The sequence below is a fragment of the Ornithodoros turicata genome, unplaced genomic scaffold (genome assembly GCF_037126465.1).
Source record: "Ornithodoros turicata isolate Travis unplaced genomic scaffold, ASM3712646v1 Chromosome171, whole genome shotgun sequence".
NCBI lineage: Eukaryota > Metazoa > Arthropoda > Arachnida > Ixodida > Argasidae > Ornithodoros > Ornithodoros turicata.
The window spans coordinates 187,032-203,331 of record NW_026999328.1 but is presented as its reverse complement, the minus strand read 5'-3'; the positions used below and the strand labels follow the sequence as shown (position 1 = coordinate 203,331).

At 45.7% G+C, this 16,300-nt stretch overlaps 1 long non-coding RNA gene across 1 annotated transcript; it reads left to right on the top strand.

The window, feature by feature from the left end:
- The first annotated feature begins 765 nt into the window (after positions 1-765).
- On the top strand, positions 766-15,083 carry LOC135373013 (uncharacterized). Its single transcript, XR_010416221.1, has 3 exons — positions 766-1,081; positions 10,131-10,217; positions 14,701-15,083. It is a non-coding gene; the product is annotated as an uncharacterized LOC135373013 (long non-coding RNA).
- The last annotated feature ends 1,217 nt before the right edge of the window (positions 15,084-16,300 follow it).

The window sequence follows — 16,300 nt, the reverse complement described above, 5'->3', positions numbered from 1 at the left end:
CTTTCCCGCGCGGATTGGAGTAATTTTAAGAAAACAGTTGGGGGGGGGGGGGATTTGTCATCTCTGTCTCTTGAAAGAGGAGATATTGAAGAAGCAAACAGAGTGGTGACTGATGCGATCATAAATGCAGCTGTTCTATCCATTCCACAAACGTCTGGGAACCTGCCAAAGCGCTCCAAGCCTTGCTGGAACACCGACTGCAAGGATACGCGGAAGGAGCAAAATCGGGCATGGAGTATCTTCCGCAAATATCCAACCACAACAAACTTAATCCGGTTTAAAAGGGCTAGGGCTAAAGCCCGTTGGACACGGCGCCAAGCCAAAAAAGCGTCGTGGAAGGACTTTGTCTCAAGTCTGAATAACAACACACCTTCAAAGGTAATTTGGGACAGGCTCCGAAAAGTAAAGGGAGATTATGCTAGTTTTTCTGTTCCTCTACTACAAGTAAATGGCGTTGTATGCCAAAACGTGCAAGAACAGGTAGACGCCCTTGTAGAACACTTTCAGAGCATATCGAGCTCTTCACATTATAGCACTGACTTCATTAAAATCAAGGAACAGTCAGAGAAGCAGACCGTCCCGACGCTTTCTGTTATGCACATCCTCATTACATGTCCATCCTATGAAGATGTTCGTCGACGTCACTTCTATCAATTTTACAGATATTGTTTACCGCTTCACCCGGCCCTTTTGCTGGGTGATGAGGCTGAAGTACCTTTTACAGCTGTGTATGAATATTTCAAGGACATCCAGCTAATTGGTCTCTTGTGATCTCATACTGTTATTTTAGTCATTTTATCATATGTGGTAACTGTCTCCGGTAGTTCTTAAATAATCGTCTCTGATTTTACTTTTGCCATCGCACATACCATTGCTTGGCGCTCTATAGCCTTTGTAGCTTTTGCGCCAATGAACCCTCATTATCATCATCATCATTTCATGACAAAGTATGCAAGCTTATTTGAAAATTTTGCACTTTGCTCGCAAAAGCTCGTCCGCGAATCGGCAACATGTTCTGTGTATGATGTCACGGCCAGTTTGCCTCTGAGGCGGGCCGTAGCAGCTGCCGTTCACGCTTGTGGTAAATATAGAATATTTTCGCTATTTGTACGATTTTCAACTTCATATTTCACAGAGTGAATGCTTTAGTACAGGGGAACGAATTAAAAATGATCGTGGGCTTGTCAAAAATCCTTTCATGGTCCCTTTCAGGTTCGTTGGCAGAAGTTAACCTTGTCGGAGTTGATTGTTAGGCCTGCTGCATCTATCCTGTGTAACACCTCCTCTATGTGTTGTAGATGGTCTTCGAATGTCTTTGAATATATCAGAACGACATCCAAGAAGGCCATTGCATAGTTGTGCTTTATCCCCTCCAACACTTTGTCCATGAGAGCTTGGAATGTAGCTGGGCCGCCAGCCACTCCAAACGGCATTCGCTTGAATTGAAACATCCCCCTGTGGCACAGCAAGGCAGTTTTTGGGCCATCCTCTGGCGCAGTCAGCACTTGGAAAAACCCTTGCACCAGATCTGCACTTGTGAACCATTTTGCCCTTCCCAGCTCCAGGCCAGGACCCAATCTGTACGCGGCATGGGGTGCACTGGGATGTTCGTCCTGGTATTTAATTAACAGTAATTCATAGCACGGTGGTAGCCCCCAGACTACTTCTTCACCAGCACTGGTGCACGGGCCCACGGGCTGGTGCTAGGCTCAATGAGATCCTGATCTAGCAGGTCTTGGATGTGCTGGTCGAGGGTCTGCCTCTTCTGTGAGTTTACCGGTCGAAGCTTGCAACGCACTGGGTGGCTTGTACCTGTATTGATCGGGTGCACTGTTAAGAATGCGCACCCACGCTATGTTGTAAAGATGTGTTGAAACCCTCCCATAAGATCCCGCAGTTTACTACAGTATGTCATGTCACTACAAAGGGTCCTCTAGTTGACTTCCTGAACCCCTTCTACATCCTTCTCTTGAGCTGCAAAAAGTGCTTCAAGGCAGTTACTGACATCTTCATTTATCTCAGCTGTGTTCCCAATCCCACCCTGAGCCATTGATGTGACAGGGAAACGGGGTCCTGATATTGTATTCTCCGTAGATACACTGCTTCTCTGTTGTGGCTTGTTGAGCTTTACAATCTGGTAGGGGTCCATATTCCTTGACCACCCTCCTGTGTCCATGTGTAGAGAGATGCCGGCCACTGCGAGGAACTCACACCCAAGAACAGTGTCACGGCAGAGTTCTGGTAGGAGCAGGAAGCTCTGTTTCCGCAATCCCCCATCCCATCTGATTCGGCATCGCACTGAATGGGTGGCTTCTGACCACCCTTTTGCTAACCGCAGTGTTCGCCTACCTTCCTTAATGCTTGCTCCTGCTTGCTTAGCAGTTAGGAATGCGGCTTCTCCCATCAAACTGATGCTCGCACAAGAGTCCAACAGAGCATTGAACACTCCGTTGCTGACCAGTATTTCCAGGAGTGGTTCCCTTCCTACGGCGGTTGCCAAGACTTGCAGCGAGGAGGCGTAACTGTCTGCCGGCACAACCGTTACGGCCGTTCGTTTCCCGGGCATTGCGCGTGTAGATGACCTGGCTGGTTGCACGCGAAGCAGCAACGGATATCCTGTAACCTTCTAGTCGCGCACTCTCGCGCCATGTGGTCTTCCCATGCACCTGAGCGTTGTCAGCACCCTTGCTAGCACGCTCACTGTGGGGCTGGCTGAAATCCACTACGTTGTCGGATGATGGGTGCAGTCTGCAAGTACGGGTCTCGAACAGTCGTGGGCCCTGGGGGCATCCACTCGGAGGCTTCGGCGTGTACCCTTGTGCTCGTTTCGGGAGGAAAGGGCATATGGTGAAGCGGACACTCCCATGGCCTTGTTGAACCATCTGTTGTGGTAGTAGACAAGGCAGATGTCTACTGCCCACCGTGCGTGTTGGCAGAAGCCAAATCTGGTGCAACTTGTATTGTTAAGGGCAGTGGTGGGACGTACCGCAAGCGATGCCGAGCCCTCTTCACAATGGGTCCAGCCAATTTTGCCATTTTTTGCGGGTTGGACGGTCGGTCAGGAGGACGGTCTTGGAGAATGTCATGCTTGCAGTTAAGACCTGGAATGTAGGGTGCATGTGACGAAAAACGCATGCCACCTTTTCCGCATCGGGGACTGGCTCCCCAATCCTTATATCGAATTCTGCTATGACATGAATAAATTGCTCCAGGTTCTCAGCTGGGTGCTGAGTCTTTCCTTCTAATTCTGACTTAAGGTCCTTCCTTCTAATCACTGGTTGTGGATTATTGTGTGAATTCAGTACACAAATGTTGTCCTATGTCAATGCCGCCGAGGAACTTCCACCGCTGCTTGGCAGAGCCCTCCAGTGACACAAGTAATGTCTGGATTCGTCGGTCGTTTGTAATACCACTATTGTCGCAATATTCGCAGTACCGCTCTAGGAACCCTTGCTGGGACTGCGGATCTCTGTATCCCAAAAACATACGCAGCAAGACTGGGAATCCCTTGATGATTAGTGATGATCTGGTATGCTCTGGCCTTGCCATGTTGTTGTTGGTTCCGTCCTCATGTGTGTGCACTGCCACTCATTCCCCTGTTGCCTTTCCAATTTCCCTACCCAAGTCCCGTTACTCCTCCTCTCTGCTGAGGTCATCGTCTCTCCCTCGTGCCCCTCCTCACAGCTAATCTGTTTGTTACATCCGAATTTTGTTGCAAATGAAGAGCCAAAATAAAATAATATACGAACGCTTTATTGCAGCACTCACCATAGCGATGGTTATACATAGGGCCTGACTTTTTCCGGTTTTATTTTTGGCCAAATTCGGGGGGTAAATATCAGGTGATATTTTTCATTTGAAAATTCGGGTGTATTCGGGTTAAATCCCGTTACGGCATGTTCTGTCGTCAGGAATTCGGGTGATTTTTTTTGTTTAATAAAAATTTGTCTTAACATGAAACTAATGTTTAGCAATGTTATCAAACATTATCTTAATGCACGCTTACGAGTGTGCCGCGCGACCCGGATGTTTTCGGGTAGATTCGGGTTAAACCCGAATTTTACAGATTTCGTTCAGGGGGGTAAATATCGGGCGGATACGGGTTTAACCCTAAAAAGTCAGGCCCTAGTTATACATAACGTCAAAATGTGTAAGGTCCTTATAAACACACTTATGTAAAAATCCGTTATTTTCTGCTGCTTCGTGGTAATCTCACTAGCTACAATGAAATTGCGGCATTGTTAGCAGAGCAGAGTACAGTAAACCCCCGATAACTCGAAGTCGTAAAAACCGGAAAAAATTTCGAGATAAGCGGGGTTTCGAGTTAAGCGAACAGCGAAAATTACGTGGCCACGATGTTACCACAATGCGCTATGTTATGAAACGTAAAAAAAAAAAAAGCGTTCCTACAGTAATAGGGCTCGTAAACAATTCCGAAGCCATTTATTTTTCAACATCATCTGAGACTGAATAACTCCGTAATAGCAATCTGCTTGGCATTTGCGTCTGTGAACAAGAAAGCATCTTCAAGCGCTTCGATGCAACGCACGAGACGCTCCTCCCGGCACGTCACTACTGCGGCCGCTCTCGACGATTTCTGTATCACTCAGTTCACCGCTACTGGAACATCGCCGCCGTAAAGCGCATAGTCCTCGAGGTTGAAGTCCTAAGTCACTCTCCCCAAAACATGCGAGGCGCATCACGTCGTTGCACAATTCATCACAGCCACTGAAGTGGTCTGCTGGCTCCGGTACGGCGGTGGAAGACCAGAAACCCGCATGAATGAAACAGTTCATGCTATTGGCTTGATGAACTTGCTACCAGGCCTTTGATAAATGCCACCTTCCGCTCCAAAGTCAGCCATAATGGCGCCGCGAAGAACAAAACGAGAGATACTCGGACGAATGCAAAGGAGGAGGAGGAGGAGTGACGTTGGGTGGAAAGGGGAGTGCTGTCTGCCTGCCACAGCTAGCGGCGCGTGAGTCACTAGGAATGAAAGGCTTTGACCTTGACCTAGCCCGGGGAGACCGAAGAATGCACGTTATCAGCCGTAGGTACGCAGACCTACCGGTGATGAGATTTCGAGATATCCGTACTCGGGCAAAAAAAAAACTTCGACTGAAAAGGGCCCAAATATATAGGAAGCATTGGGACATAAATCGGGACGCAAAAAATATTCGAGATAACCGATATTTCGAGATAAGCGAGTTCGAGTTAACGAGGGTTTTACATCGCAAGTATCTCCCGTTGATGCTGTCGTATGACCTAACAGGAAGTCCTTCAATGCTTGCACCATGTTGAGGGCATCTTTGTTCTCATTTGAAGTTGATGCATGCTTTCGTCTCCACCTTCGTGGTGGTCGTCACTTCTAGTCTCAATCGTCTTAGTGGTTTCAGCGGCACTTGTGCTGACGTTCACAATGATCTTGTTGTCCATCAGTTTGGACAGTATCACGAGGCCGTCGTCCGCCGACACGAAATCTTCTAACGTGACATCTTCATGTACAACGATAGGGCTTTTCGTTTTCTCGACATCGCCAAGCTCATAGATTCAGAAGCATGTGGTTGTCGAGGATGTAACTAACAAAACGCACGTGAAGAGGTCGAAATGTCAACAGGGTCAGTGTTCCGAGAGCGAGGGCAAAGCTGAAAGGGTTGGAATGGGCAGTCAATGGAGCTGTTGAAAGTTCATTGGCCTCACACTTGCCCACTTTCATCCCTCTTTCAACATTGGAACTAATCCCCTGAAGAGCTGCAGGAGAAGCAGCTTTGTTTGTTTCTTATCGTGCCATGAATTCTTCGGGAGGGGATGCGATGTCACTTTGTTCTAACCGAAAATTCTGAGGAACCTTGGGAATCCGGGTTCGTTGTAAAAAATAGATTCCCAAAGAAACAAAGTGCGGCCAACCAAACTGAAATAAAACTTCATAATAAGCGAAAATTCATGGGACCTTTACCGAGGTCACAGTAGACCCCTCTTAAACGGAACTGCAAGGGAATGGAAATATTGTTTCATTTATCAGAAGACCCATTTAAGCAAAGTACAGTAAACCCTCGTTATATCGAAGTCGGCGGGACCACAAAAAAATTCGATATAAGCGGTATTTCGATAAAAGCGGAGACGCTTCAAAAACGGTAAACTCAGACACAGGGAATAGCGAAAACGCCGTCGAATCGCGACAGTATTTTATTGTCGTTCAAAAAACCCAGTTAGTTGAGTTTGTCCTCGAGTTTCCTCAGGCACGTCATCAATTCATAGTCACCGCCACTGCACTCTACTTTGTTGCGAATCAACCACAACATATTGTGTGTCTCCGCTGCCATAGGGATTTCACGCGGTCCCTCAGACTCGTCGTCCGAGGCTCTTTCGTCGACGTCCATGTGACCGACGATGATGTCCACAATTTCGGCATCCGTCACAGGACTGACGACCGGAACGTTTCGTATCCACTCGTGCAAAGGAGTCGAAATCATCATCCACTTCTTGCCCCACAAGATCGTGCACTCTTCCGTAGAGGCTCTCAGATTCCTCCCTGTCATCCAGTTCGACTGGCTGAGCCGCGGCACGTGCGCGGCAAAAACCAGCATGCGTGAAGCAATTCGCAATCTTTGCTCCTTCCAGGTCCCTCCACGAACGCAAATCAGATGAATTGCACCAAGGAGATCAATGCTGTAGCCCTTGTTACAGTCGTACGCAAGCAACATGCGCTGAAGGAGGCTTTTCCGGTACAGCCTCCTCGTTATTTCAATGATGCCCTGGTCCATAGGCTGCAAAACGGACGTGGTGTTGGCTGGCAGGAACTCCACAGTAATGGCCTTAAGATTTTCAATTTTGACGTGGCAGTTGTCGATGATGAAGAGTACCTTCCGTTGTTTTGCATGGAATTTGCGGTCCAAAAGCCGTACGTAGTCCTCGAAGATGGCTGCTGTCATCCAAGCACGCTTGTTACTCCTGTACACACAGTCCTTGGGCAGAGTTTTCCAGCCTTGCCCAGTATTAGCAACGGCAGTTTGTCGTCCCCAGTAGCATTAGCTCCAAAGAGGACAGTGATGCGTTCCTTGCTTTGCTTGGCGCCTGACGAAGAGCCGTCCGCAGTTGTGTACGTCCGCTTGGGCAGGAGTTTGTAGAACAACGCAGCTTCGTCAAAATTGTAAATATCCCTGTCCGGGTACACTTCTAGAAGTTCCACAAGCCGATTTCGTCGCCATGTATCCACGGTGTCCTGGTTCACGGCACCACTTTCACCGTTGATGGGTGTGCTTCGTACAGCATGCCGCTTTTTGAAGCGCTCAAGCCAGCCATTGCTGCATTTGAAGTCCGGCATACCCAATTGCAAAGCTAGCGCCTCCGCCTTTGCGATGAGCGCGGGTCCGTGCGCAGACCTGGCGTTCTTCAACCACTCAAGTGGGCAGCTTCCACCTCTGGATACTTTGAACCTCGGTCACGCTTTCTCTTGCTTGAGAAATTCTTCCCGAAACCGTTGAAGACGTCCTGCTTGTTCTTCAGAATGGTCGACAGCGTTGACGCCGGTATGTTGAACTCCCTTGGCGATGACAGATTTGCTCTTCTCACCTTTTTCCACTGCGCGGATGAGCGCTACCTTTTGCTCGAGGGTTAAGCACTTCCGCGGAGCCATGGTGCGAAAGAGACCAAAGACTACACCAGCACTTCCCAAATGGACAATGAACCGCGCAAAACAAAATCGCATGAGAACTGCCCACGTGTTAAGGCGGCCACATGACTGGTCTTTCCCTTTCCCTCTACCATGTCAATGAACCGTCTTCCTGCGTCCTACTTTCCCGCTCCTCCCTCATTGTACAGAAGGAAAAGAGGTTGCAGCGTGATTGTGCAACGTTGTGCAAGGTCAAAAACCAAGAAAAGAAGGAAACGCGGCCTTCGGGAATGTTCTGCGTGGTAACCAGCAGCCGATGGCAGGCGCGCCCTTCGAAATATGCGGAGTTCGCTGCCCTCGCGCTTCGAATAATCCGGTTGAATATACATGTAAATGCACGGGGGCTTCGCCGTACTTCGAATAAAGCGATAATTCGAATAAAGCGACTTCGATATAACGAGGGTTTACTGTACACAGATTGCATGAAATACAACGTTAATTCAAGATAATCAACTTCCTCTACTGTGGGTAGCAAGGAAAAATAATTAATGGCTGTTCTCTTCACGTTTTTTGAATTTTTTACAAAATATGCGTGCATGCCTGAGGCTTGAAAAAAATTTCATGCGCACCTCAATCGTCTACAATGAGGTTTATCTTTCTGTTCCACCGGGCAAAGGATGTATTTCCCGCGTCCAGGTTTCCGATATTACCTGTCAGTATCATGTGGCATTGTATACATCCTCACTCAATGCACGGCCTGCTATGCTGACAGCGTTGAGTTGCTTGACAATGCTTTGGCATATCAAATTTCATGGTTTGTAGTTTTGATTTGTTCTCACGATCATGACCCCGAATGCCCTCAATATCCGCAATATTGACGCAAGCAAAACCATTTCATGTGACTGTTCTTTGACAGACTTGATGAAGACACATGTGGACACGAGCTATGCTTAACATATGAGTGACTGATGGATTGGATAGCACTGGCTATGACTTCCACCCAGAGACGTGAATGATAGTCTTCCAGGTTCGGCGGCATCTCGGTACCTCCACTTTGTTCCATTTACCCAAAGTGCACAAAACAGGTTGTTTCAATTATCCAAAGGCTTTTATCATTGCATGTATAGGAAGCTAACCAAAGGTGACCCTATTATTCCGTTTATCCGTAATTCCCGTTTAACCGAGGTTTGTTTAGTGGGAGCCTACTGTATCTGAGTTCGTTGAGGTTCGTATCTGAGTTCGGTGAGGTTCGTCTGAGGTTCACTGTACAGTGCCAATGATGAGGACGGTGCCAAGAAAAAGAACAGTCCCAGCTCGAAATATCGGCGGCTCTCGTCTTGAGGCACTTCCCTTCATATTGCATATGTTGAGGATTTTACTCCATATCACGAAGAATTCCAGTGCATAGTTACAGTAAACCCTCGTTAACTCGAACTTGGGTATCTCCAAAAATCGGTTAAGTTGAGGGTTTCTTAAGTCGCAGAATTTAACTATATTCACCATGCATTTATCAGATATCTCAAAATCTTACCAGCAAAAATTTCAAAAATGTGAGTAATCATCGCACAGCAGCCCTACACCTGCATTCCGTTCTATCAGATGTGCAGCGGAGCCGAGTTCAGTTGTCCCAATCTGCAGGGAGAGGGGGATGGCCGGTACTGTCATGTCGTTGCACAGAGCAGTCGCAACGATGGCAGGGAGGGAAGTTCAGTTGTGAGCGTCACGTGTTCATCATTTCCTTCTGTGCTTTCGTTACATTTGTTTTCGCTCAATGGTGCCATATAAGCGAGCGTCAATTACCATTACGTTTTGTTTTCTGCTTTTGGGAACTTGTGGCGGCCTGAGTGCCTGAATCATTACAAAGATAGCACAGCCAAAGATAGCACAAAGATAGATAGTGCAAAGCTTTGATACTCGAACGAAAGTTTTCAACACCAAGGATCCATCACGACGTTTTTCGACGCCAAGTGATTCTGACTTTTTTCTTACTTTTTTTCTCATTTAGAAGCGGTAGTTTTGTGTAATTGCGGTTCTGCCACAAAAGTAACTTTATAGAAACGTAGAACTCTTACAATTTATGACTGTTACATCGAAAGGTTTGGAATTTCGCATATCTCAAAACCCCGCTTATCTCGAATTGTTCCCCAGTTTTTACGAGTTCGAGTTACCGGGGGTTTACTGTACATGTATATTTCACAAGTCTTTGGTGAATAATTATTCACGTTCTAGTAATCGCACTTCAGTGAGCGAAAGTTATATTTTGAGAACTTAGCATTGTCTAAGCCATGTTTCAGTTGTAATGTCAGTCAATTAAAATTTTGTCTTCAATGAACAGGTTCATGCCTTCACTTATTCTACTCAGATTCTATTGGAGGGTGATCGTCGAAAAAAATTACGACGAGGTACCTTTTGGTCGAGAAGCGCTCGTTTTGTTTCTTCTTTCTGTTTTGGGATTAAAATGAAGTTGGTATCCCCAGCTGATATGTCATCCTCAGTCTCTCGTTTCTTTTCTCTTCAGTGATTCCACGTATGATCAGGCAGGCTGGTCCAGACGTGGTCTCAGATTTTGCTTGAAGAATTACAGGCTGTTGGCTGATATCTCTAGGTGACTAAGCCGTTTGTTTCAAGTCTGTATGTCCATTCGTTGCTGAGAAAAAAAGTTAAGTGCGATGTCAGGTGGAATTTGCGTTTATCGCACTCCTTGTTTTTCCGAAAGTTCGCAGCTCCTGGTGAAGACGCGACACACGGAAGAAACTGTTGTGATTTTTTTTTCTTTTTGTCCACACAGAGGACAGTGGACAGAGGTCTACAGAAATGCTATACGAAATCCCATCTTTCTGTAAAAAAATGGCAAACTTGGCTGGGCGTTCACTTTACTGGTGTATTCCAGGCCCTTCTGGGTAATGTCTGCTGAAAAATTTCTGATGACAGTACCTCATTTTGTGCATTGGGAAATGTGCTCTCTGGTGATATAAGTTTGATACTAGTATCTGCAGGGTGTCACGCACAACAGACATGCAAAAATGGGAAAAATCGGAAAGTATGTCATACATTCGAGACAATTCTTGAAGAGGCCACATCATTTATCGCCTTAATATTTTTCTTCCGACTGTCTAAACGCTTGCGCTGGCAGAATACGCAAGAACATGTTGCATTTTTTGCGTGGTGTCAGCATTACAGGGCTCCAAAGTGAGCCTTCCGGAGACATGAGGCTTATGGTGGTTATAACTCCTCTTACGTTTCACCACATAACAGAGGCACATTTGACTAGAGGTGATGGTGATGATTCCAAGTTCGATGCAGGTTCTTAATCCACAACATATAATTCTTCAAGCAAAGTCTGAAACCACGATGAAAGACGAAAGTCACTGAAAAGGTTAGCCAGCTGTAGGACTCGAACCCACATCTTCTAGATTGCCTATCCAGGGCTCTGGAACTTAGAAACTTAGGATGAAACTTAGTTCTTTGGGTTCAGTTCACGTTCATGTTCAGGCATGCCAGTTCAGTTCAGATTAGTAGAATATCTAGGGCGATTCCATGTAATGCCAGGCAAACTGGTCCTGACGTGGTTTCAGAAAGAACTGATGTTCTGTGGCTGGAACAACATAGAAGGGACAAATACATACAAAGCCTCAAATTGCCTAAGAAATTAACGACGAAAGATGAAAGTCACTGAAAAGGTTAGCCAGCTGTAGGACTCGAACCCACATCTTCTGGATTGCCGGTCCAGGGCTCTACCAATTGAGCTAAGCTAAGCAAATGAGCTAAGCAATTAAGCAAAGCAATTGAGCCCTGGACCGGCAATCCAGAAGATGTGGGTTCGAGTCCTACAGCTGGCTAACCTTTTCAGTGACTTTCATGTTTCATCGTTAATTTCTTAGGCAAATTGAGGCTTTGTATGTATTTGTCCCTTCTATGTTGTTCCAGCCACAGAACATCAGTTCTTTCTGAAACCACGTCAGGACCAGTTTGCCTGGCGTTACATGGAATCGCCCTAGATATGTATTCTACTAATCTGAACTGAACTGGCATGCCTGAACATGAACGTGAACCGAACCCAAAGAACTAAGTGTTCTAATCCCTGCATTAGAATACAAACAGACTGTTTTCTTGACGTCTTCGCTGAGCACTTCCAGATGGCGATACAGGTCAGGGTCAGAAATTACCGTCAAGCAGTGTGTTGCATATTAAGCAATCAATTTTACTTTGGAACGGGATGGCTTGCATACTATGTGAGGAGCGCAGCTCTCTAACAGCTCGTCGCCTAATATAGGGAGAGGTGTCAAGTTTAAAGTGACCATTGTATAACATAAAATAAGTAGAGAGACGATTGAATGTTCTGCGTACTTGCAATGGTTTTAGGTGAGCCCTGAGCAGTAGCTGCGTTACGGATTGCCTTCTGTCATAGTTTGCGTAAATGAATCTGACCGCCATTCTCTGGACGCGCTCCAATTTCTCAATGTCCTTCTTTCTATAGGGATCCCACACCACAGAGGCATATTCTAATGTTGGTAGTATGGTCGTCCTATATGCCATGAGTTTTACTTTCCATGGCGCGTTGTAAAGTTTCCCTTTAAGGATTCGAAGCTTATGACAAGCTGTACTAGTAATATTAGTAATATGTCTTCCCCACTGCATATGAGCTGTCATGGTTACTCCTAAGTATTTGAAGTGTTCAACCTCTCGGAGCACGTGCTCCTGCAAAACGTAGTCATATCTGAGCGGCAGTGTCTTGTTTGTTACGTGGCAAACAATACTTTTCCCTGTATTAATTTCCATTTTCCACTTGTGACACCAATCATTAATACGTTCCAGGGCCACTGCTAGCTGAGCCTGGTCTTCGTGATTGTTTATTTTGGTGTATAGTAAGCAGTCATCTGCAAAAAGTCTCACACGGATACTGCTGGGGACATCGAAAGATATGTCATTAATATATAAAAGAAATAGCAAAGGACCCAATACTGAGCCTTGGGGGACACCTGAACTAACGTCGCACACGCTGGAAGAGTGGTTCTCTAACACAACATATTGTTTTCTATTTAACAAAAATGAAGCAATCCACTTAATAACTCTCCCATTTATGCCGTACATTTCTAATTTTGACAATAGTAACGTATGTGAGACTTTGTCAAAAGCTTTGGCAAAGTCAATACATATAACATCAATCTGGCCTTTCTTATTTAAAATCTCACATAAGTCGTGGACAGTTTCCATCAATTGTGTTACAGTAGACAACCTGCTACGAAAACCATGCTGGTATTCATACAATAAATCATGATCTTCCAAAAATGATATTATGCTCTTAGAAAGTACATGCTCCATCACTTTACAACAAACGGAAGTCAGAGATATAGGACGATAATTATTTACACAAGTACTATTTCCACTCTTAAACATAGGAACAACCCTGGCCATTAGCCAATCATTTGGCAATTGACCCTTTCCAAGCGATTTTGAAAAAATGATAAACAAGTAATAAGACACCCATTCAGCATATCTTTTTAGAAACTCAGTAGGAATATTGTCTGTTCCATAAGACTTCCTGGGATCAAGATTAAGCAGTAGGTTCAATATGCCTTCCCTCGTTATTATCACGTCAGGCATTGAGTACGGACTGTAGCAAGGCTCAGCAGAGCCCACGTGGTGGTCGTCGACTGTAAAAACCGACTGGAAGTGCCGATTAAATTCGTTCGCGATCTTCAGTCTGTCTTCACACATTTCTCCTTCAATTTTAATATGGTCAATTTTATCATTTTTCTGATTAATGTATTGCCAAAACTTCCTAGGGGAGTTTTGCATAAACGCGGGCAGCGACACATTGAAAAACCTTTCTTTAGATTCGCGTACTTTGCGATATAACAACGCGCCTAATCCTTGAAGTCTTTGCTGGACATTATTCCTAGACCTGCGTATCCTGCTAATTTTCCGCTTGATGCGTATGATGTCCCGGTTAATCCACGGGTTGCTCCGTCTTACTCTCTTTTTGCGCATGGGGACATATGTGGCTATACATGTCAAGACCAAGTCGCGGAAGAAGACCCAAAGGTCCTCTACGCAAGTCGTTTGAGACATTCTCTCAAAAGCATCCAAGGAAGTCTCAAGGCGGTCCATAATGCTGACATCATCTGCTCGCGAAAACAATGATACTACCGCCGTTTCAAATCTTTTGACATGAACAGCGGGTGACACTTCTATGAGCACAGCCTTATGATCGGAAAGACCATCTACCACTTTAGCATCACAATCTGAAAGACTTTCATGAATAAAGGCTAAATCTAGAATTGAGGAAGAACTAGGGGTCACACGTGTAGGTTCATTAACTATTTGCCTAAGGTTATATTTCATCATAATTTGTAATAGTAGTTCACTACTCTCTACCTCCGTATGCCCAACACTATAGTCACTCCAACAAATATGAGGGAGGTTTAAGTCACCAAGAAGCAGTACACGCGACCTGTATTTGACGTGTTTGGCTAGAAAGTTGTCGACATCTTGTAAGAAGGAGGGCGGCGCTTGCGGACGTCTATAAATTACTCCTACTGTGTACGTTCTATCACCGTGATGAATCCTACAAAACAAAGTGTCTACTGGAAAATCATCCTGAATGAGTTCGCACCTGACATTATACCGTGTTATTACTGCGACGCCCCCTCCGCGAGTCGTTCTATCATGGCGATACATCTTGTACGATGGTTATATTGTGCAGGCGTTCATGGTGTCAGAATGCTCTGGAAAGGTTTTTGTTTTATCACTGAGTCAGGGTTTCACATGAGTCTTTTCGTTCTTCAGTAGAGCGATTCAAAAAATATGTGTGCTCAATTCTGTTCATTTTTCTGTATTTCTGTAGCTGTCTTTAAAATATGAATTAGTAAACTAATAATTATTTACAAAGAGATTATGCAAATTTCGAAAGGATAGGACCATTGTGGTGGAAGCTGGTCCACTACTTGCTTCCGCTAGTTAGTCCTGTGACACTAGGTAATGCTAGTCACACATGTACATGATCTGTTTTTTGAACACCTGTGACTACAATTGACAGCTGAAGGGTAAAATAATCCCCGCCATCTAATGTTTCTTTGTCATTTCAGGTCCTGCACCAGTCGGAACCATCCTTGCCAGCAGGAAAGTACACAAAGACTTGAGAGGTTTAACTTCCACTATGCCGAATGGACAGCTTGTACAGCGTCATGTGACATCAAGCACTGGAGAGACTCTACTCAAATTTAATTTCTGTTCTGTCGCAATCGCTCAACCTAAAAACCTCGGACACCATGTGCTGACTGATGCAAGAGAAGGGTCTCAGAAGTGTGGCATTTTTTCGGCTACATTCGGCGAGTCTGGAAACTTAGAACAACACGTGGTGATCCGCACAGGAGAAAACCCATTCAGGTGCAAGCTCTGTTCTGCCGCATTTACCAAGTCTGAGAATCTCAAGCTCCACATGATGACACACACAGGGGAGAAGCCGTACCAATGCATACTGTGTCCTGCTGCTTTTTCCCGGTCTGGAAGCCTGAAGAGGCACATGGCAATGCACGCTGGGGTGAACTGTGCTCCTCTGCGTTCAGTGAAGCTGGACATCTTAAACGTCACATGCTGATGCACACAGGAGAGAAGCCATTCAAATGTGAGCAGTGTCCTGCTGCTTTCAAGTGCCCTAGACACCTGAAAAGCCACACGCTTACGCACACAGGAGAGAAGCCATTCAAGTTTCAGCTTTGTTCTGCTTCATTTTATAAGTCACAGCATTTGAACTGGCACATGTTTGTCCACACGGGAGAGAAGCTGCACCAGTGTAAGTTCTGTCTTGCGCAATTTAATACACCTTCGAACCTAAAACACCACATAAGGACACATACGAACGAAAAGCCGTTCAAGTGCGAGCTCTGTTCTGCAGGGTTCAACAATTCTACAGCACTTAAGTATCACATGCAAGAACACACGGGAGAGAAGCCATATAAGTGTGAGCTCTGCCCAGCAGCATTTGTGTGCCTCAACAGACTCAAAAGACATAGTGTTTTACACACTGGAGAGAAGATGTACAAGTGTGAATTCTGCCCTGCTGAGTTCAGTGACGCCACAAGTCTGAGTGGTCACAGACGAAAACACACGGGCGAAAAGCCATTCAAGTGTGAGCACTGTTCCTCAGCATTTGCATGGCCCACACAGCTCAGGACTCACATGGTAGTGCACACTGGAGAGAAGCCCTTCGGGTGCAAGTTGTGTCCTGCACAGTTCAACCATTCTCGAAGCCTCAAGTGTCATGCCCAAAAGTGTCATGCAAACACAACATAGTGAGTGGTTCTACACAGGCATCCTGCATGTTGCCATCACCTGCATTTTGACATCCCATGTGCGCGGGCACTGCATTGAAAGAGGACAGTGTCTTCAGAAAGAAAGACCTTGCTCACCAGTGGCCCATGCCTGAACTTTTTCTCTATTTATGTTTGTTGTGCACATGTTAGTGGCCTGCTGTTTAGGCACCACATAACAGAGGGTGAGTGCACCGCAACAGAACATAGATCTTCACATGGTCTAACATAGTCGGACTTTGACCTTGAGAGTGGTTGTGAGATGTACATGCGTTACAGACACATTGTGAATCTCAAACACATCTGAAACTTCATTACTACAACACAAACAGCTTTATAGACACGGGGCTGAGGAAGGGGAAGAAATGGCAAAGGC